Source organism: Coloeus monedula (assembly GCF_965178545.1).
Source record: "Coloeus monedula genome assembly, chromosome: Z".
In the NCBI taxonomy this organism is placed as follows: Eukaryota; Metazoa; Chordata; class Aves; order Passeriformes; family Corvidae; genus Coloeus; species Coloeus monedula.
Window position 1 is genome coordinate 10,290,849 of NC_138822.1, and position 20,796 is coordinate 10,311,644.

The following is a 20,796-nucleotide window of genomic DNA, read 5'->3' on the forward strand; positions in this document are numbered from 1 at the left end:
ACATTTTGAGAGTTCTCAAGGAGCTGTGAGAAGAGGCAGTTACCAGGCTGTATTTGGGGGTAGTAGGTTGTGCTGCCAGTGGTGATGGTATAACAGGAGCTGTGGATCAATGACTTCCACTTGCCTGCGTGGCAGGACAGGAGCCAGGTGGGCAGAGGAGTGCTCTGCCTATCCCTTCTGATGAGGGAATATACCATGGATAGTCCTGTTCAGACACAAAAGGGACAGTGCCGCCCAGCACTACTGTTCTGCTTTGTGGCCTAAGGCCTATTTATATCCTGCTCTTTAATTTCAGGCATATAAGGGATTTTTAAAATATAATCCTGTAAGTGTATTCTGCAAAGTCTATGCATTTGTATGTTTCAGTGGTTGCAATATGGGATGCTTGGCTTGCACATGCTGAAAGGTGGATGAACAAATATGATTCATTACACAGGTAATATAGTTTAATACAACTCTGAAAGAAATATCAAAGTCAAATGGTTTTTGAAAAACAGACGGTACCATCATGTACTGTTATTCTGACTGCAACACGGTGTTGCTACTCACTGAAGTTCCACTCTACTGATCACTATTTCCTAGGAATAGGAAGCCATCAAAATCAATTAGCAGTAGAATTTGTTAATATCAGCTGAACCAGGAAAATCAATGGCAGTAGAAAAGAAATACAAATGCTAATCTACAAAATTTTGCTCTAACAAATATATGTCAGTTAAAACTAATATGGGGAATATATGCTTTTTTGAGACCAAGTAAAGGAAAGTGAATAAGGTCTTTCTTATTTCCTCTTATTATAAATTATATATTTTCTTACTATAAAATGTTTATAACAGTGACAAGAAAATTGCTTAAAAAATGGATGTTTGTGACTAAGCGTCCATTTCATATAAACCTCAGGATCATAAATAAGACATATGACATATTTGATTAATCTAAGAACATATTTTAGAAGCTTCCTGAACTAATAATTATGTGATTCTTTATTAAAATTCTATAAAAAACTTCTACCTCTATTCAATTACATATGTACAACATACTTCATGAAGATCCTAGACAAATGACTGAGAATTATTCTTTAATTTGTATTTGCAGAGTGTCCAAGGCTTGTAAGGCAGAACTTTTGAGCTTCTGTATTTTGAGTTTAGTCATTGCTCAGCTTACTAGAAAATGACTTGTGGGACTAGTTCTGAGTCCTGCTGAGAGTCAATGAAAACAAAATGTCAATTTTATTGTGGTATACTATGCAGATACCAAGACAAGACTACAAATATTAAGAAAAAATACAGTAGTCTCTGTTATAAAAATAAACTAAGTGATGTTTAAGTTATGCTTAACTATCCAGGGACTTATTAATCAAAAAAACTGTCTGATGGAGTATATAAAATCACAACAATATTCAGGATATTAATTTCTAGCTATGTAATTCTTCAGTTTTAGCAGGGCTCACATAGAGATGGTATGTCTGGTCAATCATTTTTCTGCTCTCACAAATCCAATAGGGTTCTTGACTCTCACAGCTGCCTCCAGCACATCAGAATTCTAACTCTACTACTCCATAAGTCTAAGGCATTACAGTAGAAGTATGTGTTTCAGTCATCTTGTCTCATGATAGGTCCTTCTTTGTCACTTCACTCTCCTGGTTTTTTTCACACTTTTAACACTTTGAATATCTCTTATATTTTTTGTGCTTTTCCCCTTAAACACCAGCAACATGAAGACTTTCCAGAGGAGAAAAACAGCCAAACAAAAAGAATATTAATTGGAGTAAATTTCAAGGATATTTCTTCTAAGAGTATTTAAGTTGTTGAAGACCTAACTTGTCTATAATTTTAATTTGAGGTTTGTTTTTTGGGACATGGGGCATTTTTTTGCTTTGCTTTTTTTTCAGTTCAGAGAAACTTTAAAGAAGTCTGTATGGTTATAACATGCTCATGGAGAAGACCACAAGAAAGAGTACTCAATCGAAGACTCTCCTGAGATTAATGCTTATCAATGTTCTTCAACTTGGAGTTCACCAAAGTGTTTTCCATGGAGCTGCAAATTCTTCATATAGAAAACTCAAGTCTGTGAATAATCATCTTTATTCTCATAGCTTTCTTCTACTCTCCAAAAGTAATCTTGGTGGCTGGTTGTCCCTGACTGTCATGTCAGACATGAGTGTATCAGCAGCCTCTTCCTGCTGCTGGAGGTTCAGCTACCTGGGAGTGGATCCATCTCAGACAGCAATCGTGCAGCTGTGAGAAGAACTGCCCAGGAACCTCACCTTTTCTTCTCTCAGGATCTACTCATGAGGACAGGTCTTGCCCTTGGTTTCTGCCTGAGGTACATTACAGGGATGCTGTGTCTAGTCCCACACTGCCTTGACTCTGGCTGGTTTGGCTACCTGTATTTATCCTGGACCTGCTTCATTGCCAGGGCTGGTGTGGCAGACACAAGTCCCTCAGTCATGCCTGTCACTATCCCAGCCCCACATCAGTGTCCTCATTTGGATGTTGTGGACCTCCTGCCTCTGCCCCCTCTGGGATGTCAGCACTGATTCACCTTCCCTGGAAGAACAGCCTGCCCTTACTTCTTCCGGACACGTGAGTAGAAACCTGCCAAAAAGAGAAATTTAGTCTAAAGCAGCGAACATTGTCTGTGAGAAGCAGATGTGCTTTTTAATGCATTCTGCCCAAACACACAACCAGGAAAAAAAATTACAGGAGTATAAGATATATTTTATTATTTTTCTGGCAGTTCTGTATTGGCACCTGGCAAGTAAAGACAGAGTTAAATTTAATTTCCAATATTTTTCATCATATCAGAATTGTTTGGACTTTTTGCCTCTCCAAAGGTAATTTGGTGACCTAGCAATTTTATGAAAAAAGTGATTATTTTTTCTTTAAATATTATGGTTTTCCTCAGCTGAAGTTTCGAGAAGAAACATTATACATTAGATATGCCAACTGAAATGTCATCCTTCATTTGAATTTAATCTTTGACATTTCCCATGAAAGAGGCTGTGTTAGGATATTAACATTTGTTGGCAGAGGTCTGAAGTAATTAATATGTACAAGAGAAGCTGCTAACAAAACAAAAAAGGGAATAGCTTGCAAATATTAAACTCAGAAAGGTCTTTGATATAACTGTTGTTGACGACATCTGCTTTTAGACAGGAAAACAGCATAAACACCATTGAAGGAAAGAGTGGAACTAGATTTGTCCTAACTTCCTAATTTAGATGCTCTTAAAATATAAGGGCATTTGAATTCTACCTATGCTAAATTTTGAGTTTGCTAATCAAAATCAGTGCCTACAAATACCAAGTGTGAGGGACAGGAAACATATGTTTTTTTCTAAGGTTCTATTTAAAATTCTGTTTTTCTATTTTCTCTGCTCCAGAGCTTCTGTTGAAGGTCTGTTGAGACGACATACAGCAGTAAAAACATGCCCAACAAGGGAATGCAGCATCAGGTTTACCAGAAAGTTGAGATACCAGGAAGGGCAGTCTGTGACCCCTACTATAAGTGTCTCCAGCACTTTGCTAAGTAAAACCTGTTGGAGAGGGGAGGCAGAGCTGCTTGTTCTTACATATGTGCCAGGTGGCTACACATACTAGAAATGCTCCTTCCTGAACAACAGTGAAATTGATGTCAGAATGTTCTCCAAGTCAAATTTGTACTGATAACAAGCATCTTAAAGCCTTCCCAAAGTGTTTCTGTGTTTACCTTGCATATTCCTTTGTACATCAAATGGAAATGAGATATTTCTCTGATCATCTGAGTTTGTCAGCAGATCACATGGATAAAGTTTCACTATAGAACAACACACTATGGTGTTTTGTGTATCTTCCGGAACTCTGAAATGGAGGGTAAGAATCATGTGAACAAAATCAGGTACTCCTTACAGGTATGTAGACCTCTAAACTTGGGGTCTTTCCCTGATTCTCAGTGGCTCTGCATTTTAATGCTAATTTGTGTCTAGTTTAGATCTAAGAAACAAATTGAGAAGGTGAGGCAAGATACTGAGGTGGGTACTGACACTGTGTTGAAAAGAGCTACAAGTGACAGCTGAGGGTGTCATAGCTGAAGTGCTGAAGTTGTCAGTAGTCCACGTATCTTCAGCAGAGTAATAAGGAAGGATTAACATCTAAGAGAAAGTGATCCTCTTTCCCTTTCCACATAGTATCCTTTCAGTTGAATCTACTTTGCTTAATTCTGTATTCTCACCATACTTCTTATGTATGACCCTTACCTTCTTCAGCAGAACTCTGTGAGATGAGATTTACCCCATCATTGTGATCCACAAGAAACCTGCAGTGAGATAGCTGCTGTTGGAGTGACTGGGAAACAAACCTAGAAGGTCTTTTCTCCTGTTCTCTATGTAAAATTAGTTATGAAGATAGATTTTAAAGCTGTCTGTGAGTAAAACTGATATCAACTGCAATTGACTGGGACTGTCATGATAGTCATGACAACACTTGTTTAGTTGTCTGATGATATCACTATTTTAGAGAAAAAGTAATTCATTGGCAGTTTCCAAATGCTCTGAAAATAGATTGCTTATAGACCTTCAAAAAGTTACACAATAATAAAAAAGCTATGTAAAATCTTAATAAGTGTTCATGTTATCAGAACTAATTTAAAATTCATATCTAAGCCCTTTATCCATTTTGAAATTTTTAATTATTATGTATGCTTAAGTTGATAAGGGACCTGTTTTAGGATTGGTTTGTACTTGGAAAATTTCTCCAATGAACATCTCCTTCCTAATGGGAATAGAAATATAACTAGCACATTCATATATGGATTAAAGTTTCACTGATCAGCTTGACCAGTCCAGTGAGAATAAAGTAAACAGCATGCAGAGGCTGAGTAGGAAAACTCTTAGGTAACCTGACCTGTTCTGAAAAGACTGACACCGATGAGGACACTATTAGAAATACTTAGAAGGTCACAATCTATGTTAGTTATGGTTGTAAGGAGGAGATATGAGTAGTACTGACCTCCTTAAAGAGAGTTCTGGATATTTACACATTCAGAACTCCTCACAGCTTAACACAAAAAATGCACATTCGGTCCTGAACTCTGACACACAATTTCATCAACTGATATCCCTGCCCATAGTCTGGGGGATTGGAACTAGATGATGTTTAAGGTCCCTTACAACCAAAATTGTTGTATGATTCTATGATTCATTATGTCTGTAATGGTTTGGCTTGCAGATGAACTTTATTAATTAAACTGGATGTTGGTATTCAACTGAAGGAAACAGGTTTTCAGGTTACACTTATCATTTAGTAGGGTGATCTTGAGATACTGAAGGTCTGTTTATTAATATTCTGTCTTCTGATATTTCCTTTCTGCTGAAATCACACTCAGATTAGCAACAGAGTTGCATCAAGTGACTTAGGCTCTTTGTGTCTTTGCAAGATCCATAATAACTTTCCATGGTGCAGGAGTGAAAGCATGGGGATATATTCTTGAGTGTCCTCCTTTTAGTGAAATAACTGCTCAGGGGCACAAGAATAATATCTGCTGTAGAAAAAGGAGACAAAACACATTTTTTATGTTTCACGAATGGTAGAAATACCTTCTTCTTTTACAGTTGGAGTTCTATTTTGAAATATTCTTTCCTTCTCCTCTTTTGTTTTGAGTATGAACTTCACCTTTACTTAGTTTCCAGTGCTGGATCAGCTCACACAGGATTATGCAGAGTAATTAAAACAATGACAAATCCAGTATGTATCACTGCAGAATTTGTTTTATTTTTTTAAAAACAAAATAATTGTAAAATCATTTTTATTTTTGGGTCAGAGATATTTGGAAGTATAAACAACTACCTTAAGTGAAGAAATAGTAAAGAAATCAGGACTGAGCTGTTTCTGCTTATTGTGAGCCTCTAACACAAGCTAGGAACATCTGACATGGGTTATGATGAAATGTATTATTTTCCTGGTAGCTATTTAATTGACTAAAAGACTTGATTTGGTAGTTCCAAATTTATGATGGAGTCCTAATGGGAATGTCCTTAATTCTGTGAGCAGCAGAGAAAACTTAAAGCTCAAACAATGGTAGGGGGGTTTGAGCTAGATGGTCTTTATGGTCCCTTCTATCCCAAACAATTCTATGATTCTGTGTGCATAAGCATGTTGACTTTAGACTAATGACATGCTTAGAACCTGGGCTGGACTGGCAGTAGACACCTAATTCAAAGCATGGAAATTGCTGTTAAGGGGCGTGAGTAACTCAGTGAAACCACAGTCACAACTTCGGGAGTCAACAAAGGCAAGTTGTAAAGTGGTGGGGGAAGTACAGCTGCTCCTGGGTGAAATGGGTGATACAATCTGAATGCTTTTCTTGGTTCTTGCTGTTCCAATGTTCAAGTGCTTTTACTGATGATCATTCCCATGGTTTGTAACTACGGCCATATGGAAGTATTTCACCAATTGAAAAGCTGTATTAGTGTAATGCCTTAGACCCTCATTAAAAATTCATCACCTCTGTTTCCTGTTCTCCTACTGAAAAGAAAATAGAGATTAATTTTAAGTTTCTTTTCTTGGCTTCAAGGTATGACCAAAGGTTTCTTTCAGGTGATAAACATTGAGTGATATTCAGAGATGTTTTTCTTGCACCACCATCTGTCTTGAACATGGTCATCAGCTCAAGAGCTGTAGGGTTTTCAGTCTGATATCACAGTGGGTACTGGCTACTTGACTTTTCAGTAAAAAGTTATCCATGAACTCCTAAACTTATTTTTTACCTGGAAAACAGTTTACCCATAGTGCTGTTTCTTCAAGAAAGCAATTTAGGATCTACAGTGCAGTTACCAGGGGTTTTGTCTTGTATCAGTTATCAATTCTCAGTTGGGAAAAGAAAATACGTCAGGATATGAAACCTGGAGACATCCAGGTGGAAGGTGGGGAGGGGAAGGTGATGGAGTGATGCTGATAGCAAGGCCTGTTCCTGCTTTTCTTGATTAACCTCTGGGCAGCAGAGGTGCAAGTACACAAATAGTGTTTGTTAAATGAATGTGAAAATATCCTGCCTGGTTGGCATCTTTCTTGGCACGGTGCTTCAAGGTAGCAGTGTGTCAGCAGGGAGAGCATCTGGGCTTCAAAACAGATGAGCTTTCTGGCCTGTTCTCTCCACCCATCCAGTGTTGGTGGGATTGAGCTGGGAGCTTCTGTAGGAGTCAGAACATTTCAGGCTTCTACTCTCTCCCACCTCTTGAGAGTTTTCTGACTGTGCACTTCTTGTACTTTTTATGTCCTTCAAATAAATTTCAGAGGGAAGGGGCCATCTACAAATGTGTTCTCTTTGATTTTCCTTCTGTCTTTACTGCAGTGCAAAGGGAAATCTGTGGAAAGCACCATTCAGATTAAGTGATAAAAACCCCTTTTTGGTGGAAAAATAGGGGAGTGCTAGATAGATGGTGAGGTTGGCCAGAATCTGTTTTTTGGGAACCTGTAAGAACATATGAACAAGAACCTGTAGATACAGAGTGACAGCCTTAGACCTAGGAAGTCACCCTGTCCCAGCCCATGCTTTTTTTGATAAGGCACAGCAGGAAACAGCAGACAGGAAGATTGGGACTGTAGTTCCTTTTCACAAAGTACCAGCTAGAACCAGAATGGAAAAATGATAGCTACTTTTGGTATTAGTCATGGGCAATGAAACCGTATGCTCACACTTTATCTCAGCAGTTAAACACACACAGACATCCGCCATTTTCCACGTATTTTTGAATTTCATTGAATCACAGAATTGTTTGAGTAGGAAGGAACCTTAAAGATCATTTAGTCCCACCCCCCTTCCCATGAGCAGTCACCTGCTAGAGACCAACATTCTCTCTAATGCAGATAAGGCACAGGAAGGAGCTGAAAACTTCCCATCCTGACCTACCCTGCAAATGAAATATATACTGATACAGAGAAGCACCTTCAAAAGAGAGTATCAAGGGTTACCTAACCCACAAAAGTCTAGTGGTAAAAGCATTCCTCCTCCAGGACAGGGTGGATGACAGAGCAATCAGATGAATCAATGTGAAGGAACATCTGGAGTAGGTGGTGTAACCAAAAATTACATCCTCTGATCTCATTTATTTTCTTATGTTGTGGCTGTTCTTTGAACGTTTGTTTTCAGTTTTCTGTTGGTTTTTTTCTGAGAAAAATCACCAACATCTCAGAAAAAAATACAGATGCAGAACAGTTCTAAGTTTCCTGCGACCAGAAAGAAGAATTCTCATTCATCTGCTGCCCAAATACAGGGTTTTTTCATTTGTCTCTGCTTTCATGTTGCCTTATTGTCCTTTGGCTGTTTTTTTAATTGCCAGCTTTGGTACATTTCAACTTTGCAGGCATGCAGTGGACAAAAATACAGCAAAACCTTTGGCTTTGTGACATCACTGTATGTTTCCAAGTACTGGTTTTAAAGAGTTTACCAGCTGTTGCTTTTTTTTTTTTTTTTTTTAAGATACCACAATACCAAATCCAACTAAAAACAAAAAGGAAGTAACAGAAAAAACATTTGAGAGTGGTCATGTCCAGAAAAAATCCAGAGTAGCATGCAACAAACAGCAGGACATGAATAAGGTTACTCTTACAGTGGAATACAATTGCCATTCTGGACTAGATTAATAATTTATCCAGTCTAGTCTTTTTTATTATAGTAGCTACTATCAGTGTTTTAGGAAAAATTGCCAGAGGTTACTGAATGGGTAATTACTGGAGAGACCATTTTTCTTAAAAAATAGGAGTTCAAATCTGTTTCTTTTTTTTTTGCACATTAACCCTATGGATGTTCTCATTAGCTATGTTGTAGAGCCTTTCTGAGCCCCCCAAGTGCAGGGGGTTTTGATCTTCTTCTTCATTTGTTTGATTGTTTGTTCTGTCTTGCAGCATCTTGTCCCAAATGTCTACCAAGTTGTAAGAAATAAATTCTTTTTATCTCCTTTGCAATATACATGACTTTGTCTTGTCCCAGTCATTCACTCCTTTTACATGCTTTCTTGCTCCTTTATTTAAATAGTCCAAATTTACTCCAATTATTCTCATTATGTCTGTCTCTCAATATGTCTTTGCCCTCAGTTAGATGAAGGTAGTTGTGCCTCCTTAAACCTGTGGCTTAACTGTGTTTTCCTCTCTTCTTTGTGTCTCCTCATAGAGGTGTTACTAGATTTGGACAGTCACATTAAATTGCTTCTTATCTGACTTTACGGGACTATATTTTCAGAATTTTACCTTTTTTTTTTAGGCGAATGAGAAGTTTTCTCCTTGACTCAATTTCTTTTCATCGCTGGACAGAGATGTTCTCATTCATCAATAAACCTTCACTGTTTCTCCTCATAGGTAAATTTAGAACACAGAAATATATTGAGAACCTGTTCTCTTCATCTAAAATAAATTTATTTCTGCATTGTCATAATCTGCTTTCCTGGATTTATCAGAGGGTCAGGTTTTGAGCTAGGTTGCTGCTGGCTTACTGTTTCCAGGAGGTTCCTTACCAACCCTCCTGTTATTTAACACAGTGACAACTGTGGTGTTCTCCTTGTCCTTGCCTGGATCCTGCAGATGGTAAAGCCAGGGGAAAACAGAGCAGCAGCCACCCCATGGAGGGGCTGGGAGGACAGGTGGTGTGGGGATCCACAGACAAGTCAAAGCTGGCAAGCAGCAGAGCAGCACAGGATCAGGGGTGATGACCTTTTTGCAGCACATATGGGGAAGGCATAGGATTTTTCCACTGTAACTTGCTGAGTGGAAGGTTGAAAAACATGGTTTGTCAGTCTGGTAGCTTCTGTTTAGTGTCCTATATGTGTGTGTAGTTAAACATAAATTATGATGAGCTTATTTCCTCTTTTTCGGAGTTTAATATACTTTCTAAGATTTAATGGCTATAACTCTGATGCACAAACAATTCCATTGTTTAATCATATAAATATATTATCTATCAACAGTAAAATACCAAACACCAACAAAAAACCCCAAACTGCAATCCTCTAGCACTTTTTTTTTTCTTCTCATTAAAGGGAAAAGAAGGCCACTACCTGTGGAAGTTCTATTCTTCTCTGTCATCAATTAGGTAACTAAGAATTAGTTACCTAATCTGTTGCATGAAAACCGTGACATGGTGTTTGTGTTTTATGAAAGATGAAATAGAAAATTACTGGCTGGTCAACCTTGCTCTGATCCGTGGAAAGATCTGATAATAAAGATAATGTGATTTTCTAAAACCTGGGGTGTAAATCTTGTAATAAATAAATTCAATCAGCCAATTTAAAAAGTTAACAACAGAATGAAACCAGCAGGATTATTTTTAAGATCTGATAGTCAGTTTAATATTATTTTCTTCTTTGTCAAAGCAGCTGGCTTACTGACGAAGAAGATGAAGCAAGATGTGACTTGTGTTGCCTTCATACCAAGTCTTGCAGTACTCTGCAAGACATTCTTTACAGTTACCCAAAACATAATGAGTTAGAAATCAGTTATTCTCTGAGTGATTGTCACGCATTGGTATCAAACTCAAATGTCTTGAGGTGCTTTTGGTGATCTCTCCCAGACATTGTGTAAAGAGATACTGCCATTAGTGATTTCAGTCACTGATTGGAAAATGTTTAAAAGGCAGTCAAGCATTCAAAAAAATAATATGATAACAGCCTTAAAAAGACAAACACTCTTTTGTGGTACTTCACTGGTGGGATTATAAAGAAGTAGGGGAAATAAGAGTGGTGATTTTTTGGGGAGCTCCCCACTCAGCTGGAGGATGTGCTCCTTTTTGAAGAAAGAACAGTGCAGAGAGTCTCAAGGAGTGCAACGGGGAGAAGGTATTTGGGCAATGCTGCCTCAAGCAAAAAATGTGTCTTGTGCAGGAACACTGATGGTTTCTTAAGTCCTGTGCAGGGAAGGACAGGAAGAGATCAACACATTCTGCAGGGAATTAATTATATTTTATAGCAGGAGACACTTTCTAACTGTAGGTTTTTTTGACTTTCTGTACATGGGCAGAGTACATTAGACAAACTGCTCTCTGACACTGTCTGATAGCCTGAGTTTTGCATGAAAACCAAATAATTCTTGAAGTTGTCTGTTCCTTTCTCTGCCCATTTCTCAGTCCCTTTATTAAATTCCCTTTAGTACAGTAGTTATTCCTATTAGACTACCACTTCTTTCCATTTCTTTTCAGTTCTTCTACTTTGCCTTCTATGCATCACTCAGCATATAAAAAGAATAAGCAAAATGGTACTTAATAATTATTTCAAAATTAAGCTGTTTTGCCTAGAAAGAACTGTGAACTGAGAAGCATTTACAAGAAATGTGGCACATTATTTGGCAACATAATTTCAAGGGACTATCACATGTATTACATTCTCTTTAAAATAATCTGGGATTCTTTAGGTGCTGGTTCACCATATTTCTTATGTGGGTGTCCTGGTTTCAGCTGGGATAGAGTTAATTCTCTTCCTAGTAGCTGGCATAAGCACAGTGTTTGGGATTTAGTATGAGAATAACATTGTTAGCACAGTGATGTTTTAGTGGTTGCTGAGCAGTGCTTACACTAAACCAGGGAGTTTTCAGCTCCTCCTCCTCTGCCAGCAGGGAGCCTAGATGTGCACAGGAAGCTGTGAAAGGAAAAAGGAACACAGCTGGCACAGCTGACCCCAGCTGGCCAAAGGGATATTCCATACCATGTGACATAATGCTGGATCGTTTACTTCCCCCCCTCCCCCTACCCAGTTCTCCCCCTGTGAACAAAAATTTGTGTGATGCTTATCTCCCTGCCTAGTTAAACCACAGCTCTGACTAATGTTTTTATATCATAATCCCTTCAGTCCTCTCAGAACTAGAGGTCCTGGACTAAAATACCAAGCTGTTCCTTGTTAATATTTGTATCTGAAGAAGTCCGTGTTCCTGAAGTGTTTTCCAAAGTGTCTTTGCAAAGTAACACATAATGCTTTAAACTACGCTGTAAGACATAGACCACATTATTCATTCCTAATTTGCACATGCAGATTCCATGGCCATCTGTGATGTTCATCTCCCTTCAAATTATGTTCAGCATAACTGTGGCAGGCCATCATCCCACTTGATAACAAAGATGTGTGCTGAGACATGAAACTGAGCATGTTCTGCATGTCCAGTACCCTTTCAAAAGACAGTAACAGCAGACAATTAAGGAAAAAACAAAGATATATGAGAAGTTAGAAGGGACCAATCTCATAACATTAGTAATTGTTTTCTCATGTTTTCTGGGAAAACAGTATCCACAGAGATGAAACAAAATTTGTTTTTCTAAAAAATCGCAGAAAATTTTCTGGAGTCATGGAGAAATATGTTTGTGAACTACTGTGGGAAGTAAAACCTATGATCATTAAAAGTAGGAAAAAAGAAGCCTGTGTGACTTCTTGAAGTACAGTCTTTAAGCACTGTTCTATTAACAGGTTTTTTTCATAATGAAGTTGTCTGTTGTCTCACCTGGAAAGTAATGGTGTTCCACCTTGCTCAATACTGATAGGATTTAACTTCATGTCAAGCATGTTTACGTGAAGAGAGCAATTACAAAACTCAGTGAAATCCAGAATAACGTGAATAAAAGTTTACCTGTTGAGATAGTCAATAACTGAATTTTTTAAGACAAAAAAGGTAATTTATTTCACTTGTCCATCTTGATTACTTTTTAGCTAGAGCTGATTAAGGGAAGATTGTCTTTCTGCTTGATTAGCTGAATTTGGGATGAATGGCAGACTGGCCTCTGGACCTCAAGCCAATATTTAACTTTAAATAACTACTCACTGCCAAGCTCTGCATAGCTCACTCTACCTGCCCACTAAATAAATTTCTATTCATTTAGAAGCCCCACTAAAATCAGTGAGGACATTTAACATAAAAAGGTTGACAAAGAAGGGCAAAACCTGCATTTTACTAAATAGTATTGATATTCAGTGTCACAATGCCTTTCTGATTGACCTTTCTTCAGTGAAAGGGACAGAAATGCAGAATTACCAAAAGAGTTAAAGTTTTATTCCAAAGAAAAAGGAAAAGTTTTGTAGCTAAATGATCTGTTCTTTTGTAAACCTGAAAGAATTTAAAAATTTGTATGCTTTTGACATGTAAAATAATCCGCAAAGACAGAAAAAGGAGCATAAAAAATTTATTCCTGAAGGGCTTGTTTGTTGTAGCTGGATTAAAAGACAAATAGACATCATCTCTTGGGGACATGATGACAACTAGATGTGCATTATTTTTTTATCCAGGTGCACAGAAGAAAGAAAAGGATTCAAAAGGAAAATGGCACTTCAGGCTGTCAGTCATGCAAATGTATCTGTAGCCAGTCTCCTCCTCTTCAACAAGCTGTTTTCTTGTCAGATATCTCTCCTGTAAGCACAAAAGTTCCTCTCTGTTTTTTTCCAAGTTCCTCTTAGAAGCAAGAGTTGACTGACTCTAGAAGTTGTTGTTTTATGTCTTGGAGGATTGTATTAATACTTCCTTTTATGCTTTCAGCCTTGTGCACAAATGATTATTTTCCTCTTCATCGGCTGCTTTACCCACTTTAAAGGTGTGCAACTGGAAGTGACAGGATAGTGACTCAGCTGGAAGTGGAGACTGAGCGAGTGACCGTGAGTGAGTGAAATAAACTCACAGGTCTTGTGCCTCTCACATCGCCTCCCACTCATTCGGTGACACAACACAGTCAAGAAGACCGTGAGTGGTACAGGAGGTCACAGTCTGCCGTCAGTCACCACATCCCAGGAGCAAGGAGGACCTTTCGAGGCCAGCCTTGCTGATCCAGAGAAGGTACTAAAAAAAGAACTTTGTGAGCTGATAAAGCATCACACAACAGGTAAGCTGAGAAATTACTTTGTGCTCAGGGAAACAGTGTTTGCCGGTTAGATGCATTCAACAGCTGGAATAATTTTTTGAGGCAAAAGCTTCGAAGAAGAGAGAACCAGATTATGTAATACTAATTAATCTCTTTCTTTACCCTTTTAAAATATTGACCAATTGATTTTTCTTTAAGCTTCTCTATATCCTCAGATAGCTGATGTTCATTTCATTTGAACATGCTTTCATCGAGGACGTAAGTCTTTCCTTTTCCATATATGTGCTTCTACTCCACATTGTGGAGGCAAGCAGGGCTAGCTGGCTTGTGGGGTGCTTTTCAGTGCAAATAAAAACACTGCTCTATAGCTTTACTGGATCACCAGCATCTCTCAAACCTTAGATATGGCTTAACTTTCAAGTAATACCAGAGGGCATTTATATTATAGCTGTATTTGGGGATGGAGTCACATCTGAATTCACAGTATACTTTAATAAAACACAAGTGGCAGATGGAAAACCTTGTCCTTTATTTTGTGTTCCCCCATGCAATTTATATTTTACTCAAAAGAGCAAAACCAAAAACTTTGAAAGTTTTTTCCCCACACTCTCCTTTTTACCTGTGAAGAGAAAGGTGAAACATTACCTTGTAGGAATTTCTATGAGTGTAATAGAAAGCAACAGCATTCTTTTTTTTTTTTTTTTTTTTTTTTTTGCTAGAGGTTTTTGGGCAATTGATACTGTTTGGTTTAAATTCAAAATCAGATAACATTATCATAATAGGATTCGGTTCAACACGGTTCAGTGTTGATACCTTACACTTTTACTGTAAAAACTTTATTTATTTCAGACCTTTTTCAACGCGTTAGCATATATTCCAACATTATTTTCTTATCTAAGTCTTGGCTATGCACTCTCTTTTGTAAACTCAGCACAAGCTCATCATGGCCAAATTTCTTTTGATTTTGTTGCCATGTTTCTACGGCCTCTTCTAATTCATAGCTCTTATAGAGGTACAAAATCAAAGATTTTCTGTAGCCTGAGGATTCAAACAAGATCAAAGCTTTAAGATTACATTTGTGGTTGCTACTCTGCTGAGAATGCATCTTAAAATATTTAAATTGTAAGAGAGATTACATGTCCTGATTGCCTATCCCACTATATGCCCACAGAAATACTCGAGTGTCTTTCAAGTCTCTGTTGAGGTAGTACAATGTGAGGGAGACCACAGCATCTACTGTTGGTAACAGCCTTGCACTGCAGGTGATTGTTGTATAAGTACCTCTGTAAAAAGTTAAGTGGCCATTTCTATCTGAGGAAAGGAAAATGTGCAAAACTTCAATTTTCCTCTCAAGTGTTACTTCCATTGCAACACATATTGGTTTTGTAAGCAGCCTGGAAAACTTTGAAATACAGCCAAAGTTGATCATTTTGTCTTTCTCTCATAAGTGCATCATTTTAGTCCAAATTTTTTTCATATTATTGTCTGCCATGGGATAATTTGCTACCACTTGTACACCTTGAAAAATGTTCAAGCATTTGTGCCCTAAAAATAGGACATAACATGCTAAAACAAACAGATCCTGAAATTATGTGACGTTCATAATAAGTGCCTAACAACTTTCTTATCAGAGTAACTGGCTTTGTCTCTGCTCACACAGAGCTGTGAAAAACAATTAGACAATTGATGTGGTCATTGACCATTTGCAGCAGAGTGCCACAGTAGATTCATGCTTGTTTTGCCCTTGTGTGTCACTTTTACAGATCAAAAAAGTCAAAAAATTACCTTAGACTGGAACACCCGTCCGTGCCATTGTGGTATTTACAAGCTCTTTCGGAAGCCCTGTGTGTATCCATATATACAGATTGTGATAGGGTATTTTGTGGAGGTTGTTGACAGTGTATTGAATCAGAACAGACACAATGAGCATGGCTAATAGGTAGAGAGGAGAAAAAAGAAAAAGCTGTGTTTTGTCCCAGTATGAATGCCACATTTTTCCAATATATATTGGAATATTTCCAAAATCCTGTATAAATATGAGGGTTTTTTCCACAGTAATACCTGCTGTAGGTATGTTGGTGAAATTCTATTATAGTTACTCTAAATATACTTATATATCTCTCTATAAATTTATTTATAAACATACAAATATCTTTTGTGGTTAATTTTCCATCTCTTCTGATTCAGACTGAATTTGCTTTTCAGCTGTATGTCATAAAAATTAAAAATTCCTATATCTTAAGTGAGAGAATGGCAGTGCTTTAGAAGGCATGTGGAAATTGTCATAGAAAAAACCCCGAATTTTTCCCTACTCTGTTGTGTAAGGTCCGCTTTCTAAAACAGCTGGGTGTTTACAGCAAACTGCAGACAACAAATCCGAGTGTAAAAATAGTGTAATGTTACACTGACATGCGTTGATGCTCTGCAGATGCTATTCTCATGAAACGTTACTGACGTGGCTGGTGCCAAAGCACTTACTGAAATAACTGCAAGGTCTCTTAAGCCCCAGCTATACCGTGCCAGTGCAACGTTGCCTTTGAAGTCAGGCATTAGTCACAGCCTCAGTGCTCCTGTTGGCTACTCTGTGTACCTTGTTGATGTTTCCTGTGGAGCCCTGCATGAACTGAGTTGTTCTCCTGCAGCTATGAGGGAGGTCGGACACCTGGCTGACAGTAACATACACCGGGCTGGGAGGCCAGAGAGACAGTTTTTGTTCCCGGCTTTGCTTCTGTGAGCTGTTGTGTGACCTTCAGTGAGTCACTGTGGTGGGCTAGCCTTGGTGTGCAGCCACGCTCCCACGCAGCTGCTCTCTCACAGCCCCACCGCGGCAGTGGGAGAACAGAGGATGAGAAAGGTCAGGGATCAAGGTCAGGACAGAGAGATCACTTACCAAATACTGTCTCAACTTTTTTCAAATTTTTTACTGTTTTCAACTTCCAGTAAATTAATTTAATTCATTGCCAACGAAAATTAGGGTAAGATGGTGAGATACAAAGACAGAAATTAAAACAATGTCTTTCCCCAACTACTTTACCAGTCTCAGTTTCACTACTCTGCCTCTTTTCTGCACAAGACAGTGCAGGAGAATGGGGAATTAGGGTTGCACTCTGTAACAGAGCCACTGCTTCCTTGTCACACCATTCCCCTGCTCCAGCATGGGTTCTTCACACAGAGCACAGTCCTTCATGAACTGCTACAGCACGGGCTCATCTCCATGGCATGAAGAGTGTAGACCTGTACACATGGGACACCTCCTCCTGCCCCTTCATCTCAGACCTCAGTGTCCATGATCCTGTTTTACATATCTTCATTTTTCTCTCCCCCTCCCTCTTGTGGTGTTTTTACCCTTTCTTAAATACTGTAACCACACATATTGGACACCTGCACCTGACACAGTCTTGTATCTTATTTTGCTTTGCTTCACTCTTCCTCGCCCAGTTATGATTCCACTCTTTTCTAAAATGTCTGGAAAGTACAGAGAACTCTGCACCAGTGTTATTTGATTTCATGACTATTGCAACTGAAGTTGATGGGCATTATTTTATTTTTTTATTTATTTTATTTTATTTTATATTTTATTTTATTTTATTTTACTTTATTTCATTTCATTTTATTGAGAGCCACAGGTACTTCCATCTCTATAAAATGGAAATCTTCTTATTTTGGACAGAAGTCGTTGAAAGTTATAAGCTTTCCTTCAATTAGAAATATGTCAGATCTGGAGATTTTTAAAAACAAATGTGCTGCATGATGTTATTTGCCAGACACATACTTGCAGCTACAGCTTGCCTTTACTGAAGCAAATTATAATGGTATTTCAGTTCCTTTTTTCCCCAGTTTTAATAACTACTTAGGTGCTGCTCATTATAAAGGGACATCTAAATGGGGTTCAGATCCAGGACCCTGGTCTGCTGCATTCCTGCTGAGCAGCCTGCAACAAACTGCTTTGAGGTCTTGGCAAATGTTTTTGGGCTTTGGAAGTGCAGGAAGATGTCTGTGTGTGAGCATAGTCCTGTTCACTCTCTTGCATCCCTGTGTTCTGACCTGGGAGCAGTACTGATCTTTGGGCATCAGCTTGTGTCACCTCCAAAGGAGAGAACTGAACAGGGAGCAGACTGAAGCCTGCCTCAAGCTGCAGAACTAGTTTAATGTAGAAAATATTAATATATATAGCATTATGTCAACGGTGCAACACTGCTGGGTCGTTCCCTAGACACACTAGAAGCATCTGCAGCTGAGGTACTTAATGGAGGCATCTAGTGTATCAAACTCCTAATCAAAATATAACATGTTTTTAAATCTTGCAACCTCTAAGACATATTAGGCTCAAGGAAATCATGTTGGTGCTTGAATTTAAGACATGGACAGGATAGCCTCTTATCTTGGTAGAGACACTTAAAAGTAAAATAATCTGAGACAACAGGACTATACAAATACCATGAATTTACTCTAAATTGCTAAAATTCATCCAGAATTTGTAAACCAATATTTATTACAGTAACAACTTGGATGTTTCTCCCAGTGGGGAGATAAGAACTTTTCGCAGTAGAAAGGGGGTGAGCTGGAAACTAATGAAATTCCTCCTATTGCAATTCTTGGCAGCTTTTTGCAGTCTTGAAAATGTCCTGACTGGCACCAAACATGATGTGTTGGCTCACTGCTGGATAAGAATGACTATTATGTGCCATGGCTGAGGTGAATTAGAATTATGGTGGAGTAAAGAGTAAACACCTGCAACTTAAGTATACTTTATATTATATATCCAGTATTATATACACTAAAGTCGTATTTCACTTTCACCAGAGATATTCTTGCTGTTGCTGCTGGCTCAGAAAAATGCAATAGTCTGATCTTGGCTCTAACAAGATAATTTCATTATGTAAAAACAGGCAGTCTTGAGAGGAATTCCAGGCCTCCAGGCATCGAAATTCAGATCCTTCTGATCTCAGTGTCAAAACATTCACTAATATCAAGGAGTCCCTGATCCTCTTGTTGGAACCTGATGACTTTATTACAAATCTCTCTTTGGAGAAATTTTCTCTGTGCTTCTTGTCCAGTGAGCGATAATCATGTTCTGTGTACTTCCTGTTTCCCACCTTTCACATCTGGCAGCTGAATTTCAAATCCCTTACATGTACTTCTTTTCCTCTGTCTCAACCAGCTATTCATTTTCCAGTTCTCCTTTTGACAAAAAATTCTGCTTCTATTGTAAGCATGATTTCCTCTAACGTTTTATTTTGCTCAGCAATGACAAAGCTTTCCCATAGGCTTAGAGTGTTATTTTATCTACTGTGTTGGCTGGACTGTTGTGTCAGTTTGGGCACAAAAGTTTGAAAATTATATTTAAAGTTGTGGTATAGGTGAGATGTAGCTGGAAGGGAAACAATCTGAAGTAGTGAAAAAATACAATGTACGGGAAAGTAACAAATCTGGCTGAGGCACTTGGTCTTTTGACTTTAGGTCTTGGCATGTAGGGGGCACCACTGCCCTAGGTAAAAAGCCTCAGCTCTAGGAGAATATTTCTATTTTATACTGCCATCTTTGAAAGAAACCTAGATAAAAATATTTATTGTCATGCTGATGGACATTGCATGGAGCAATCGTTAGCGCAGCTGAGAAGTGCTTTTCAGAATGCAGTAGCAACAGCAATTTTCCCACTTCTCTTTGTCTCTACATATGGAGTATGTAATTTTTCATATCAGCCTTTATGCAGTTATCAGATCGATAGGCTATTGGTTTCAGTAAGTCTCCTGCAGCAGCTTCCATAACTACAGCACTCTATGCCTGGTATTTATCATAATAATTGGGCTTATTTCATAAAATCTCTGCTGCAGAAAAGGAGGAAGGACAAGATCTCCCCCTCTGTCCTTAAACTTCAAAGGCTTTCTTTGAGAGAATGCCACTGGAGATCTAAGTAGTAATTCTGAACTGTTAAATTAAAGGTAAGTCTAAAATTATTTTTGATAGTCTCTGTAATAGTGATGAATCTGAATATAACTAGGAAGTTTATCTTTCCACAGAACTGTGTTCTTCAAACACCTGATGTCAAAAATGAGATAAAATGTTTATCCATACACTCTTTTGTTATTGTGGGTATTGAGGGGTCTTCTCTGGAGGGTGAAAGAATTGCCTTTGTGGCAGCTCTAAACAGTGTGAGCCTCTCGTAATAGAATCTGAGGGCGTCCTGGAACCAAAGTCACTTGGTATTCTCTGGACTTGTACTGAGAGATTAGATAAAATTTCCATTGATTTTTGGTTTGCATCTTATCTTCCCAGTTTATTTCCAGGTGTAAATGATGAATATGGTCCCAGTCTGTAACCTCGCTTCAATTAAATGGATGGCATCATTACCAGAAGTTAGTGTTGGATTTGCTAAAGACTGAAGAGACATATTTTCTCCCTTCTCAGACATTTCTCATTTTCTTTCTGTTTGCAATGACTGTGTATGTTTGTCAGCAAGACAGTTTCTGTTAAAGTGCCTGGTGTCTAAATATGAAGTCTGATAGGCATTTTTTCAAATGAGTTTTTACTTCTCATAACATTCATATAGTACTAACAGGTTTTTTAATTATTTTTTTTAAGAGTAGTTCCCTTCTTGAAAAAAGAAAAGAGGGATGTCTTTGAGGCATTTAAAATAACATGACTAGTGTTTAGAGAACAAAGATAACAGAATGTACAAGATGATCTCAAACTTCTATTGCTCAGGAGCCTCTGTTCTGCTATGTCAAACCTCTTCCCAGTGATGATAAGTTTGCAGCCTTCTGTTTGTTGTTACTTAAGGATGGTCCACCTGCACCACTTGTCCTGCTTGACATGACCCAGAACTATTTCCTATGGAGCAAGCTGAGTACCTGACATTGCTAAAGAAAAACCTGTGATAAAGGATTGGTTGTAAGTAATAAGAGACACTCTTAGATGAACTAAAAAGCAATCGACTTCAGGGAAGTAAAAAAAGTGTGTGAAAGCTGTGCTACTTGAGGATGACAGTGAGGTTTCTGGCTTC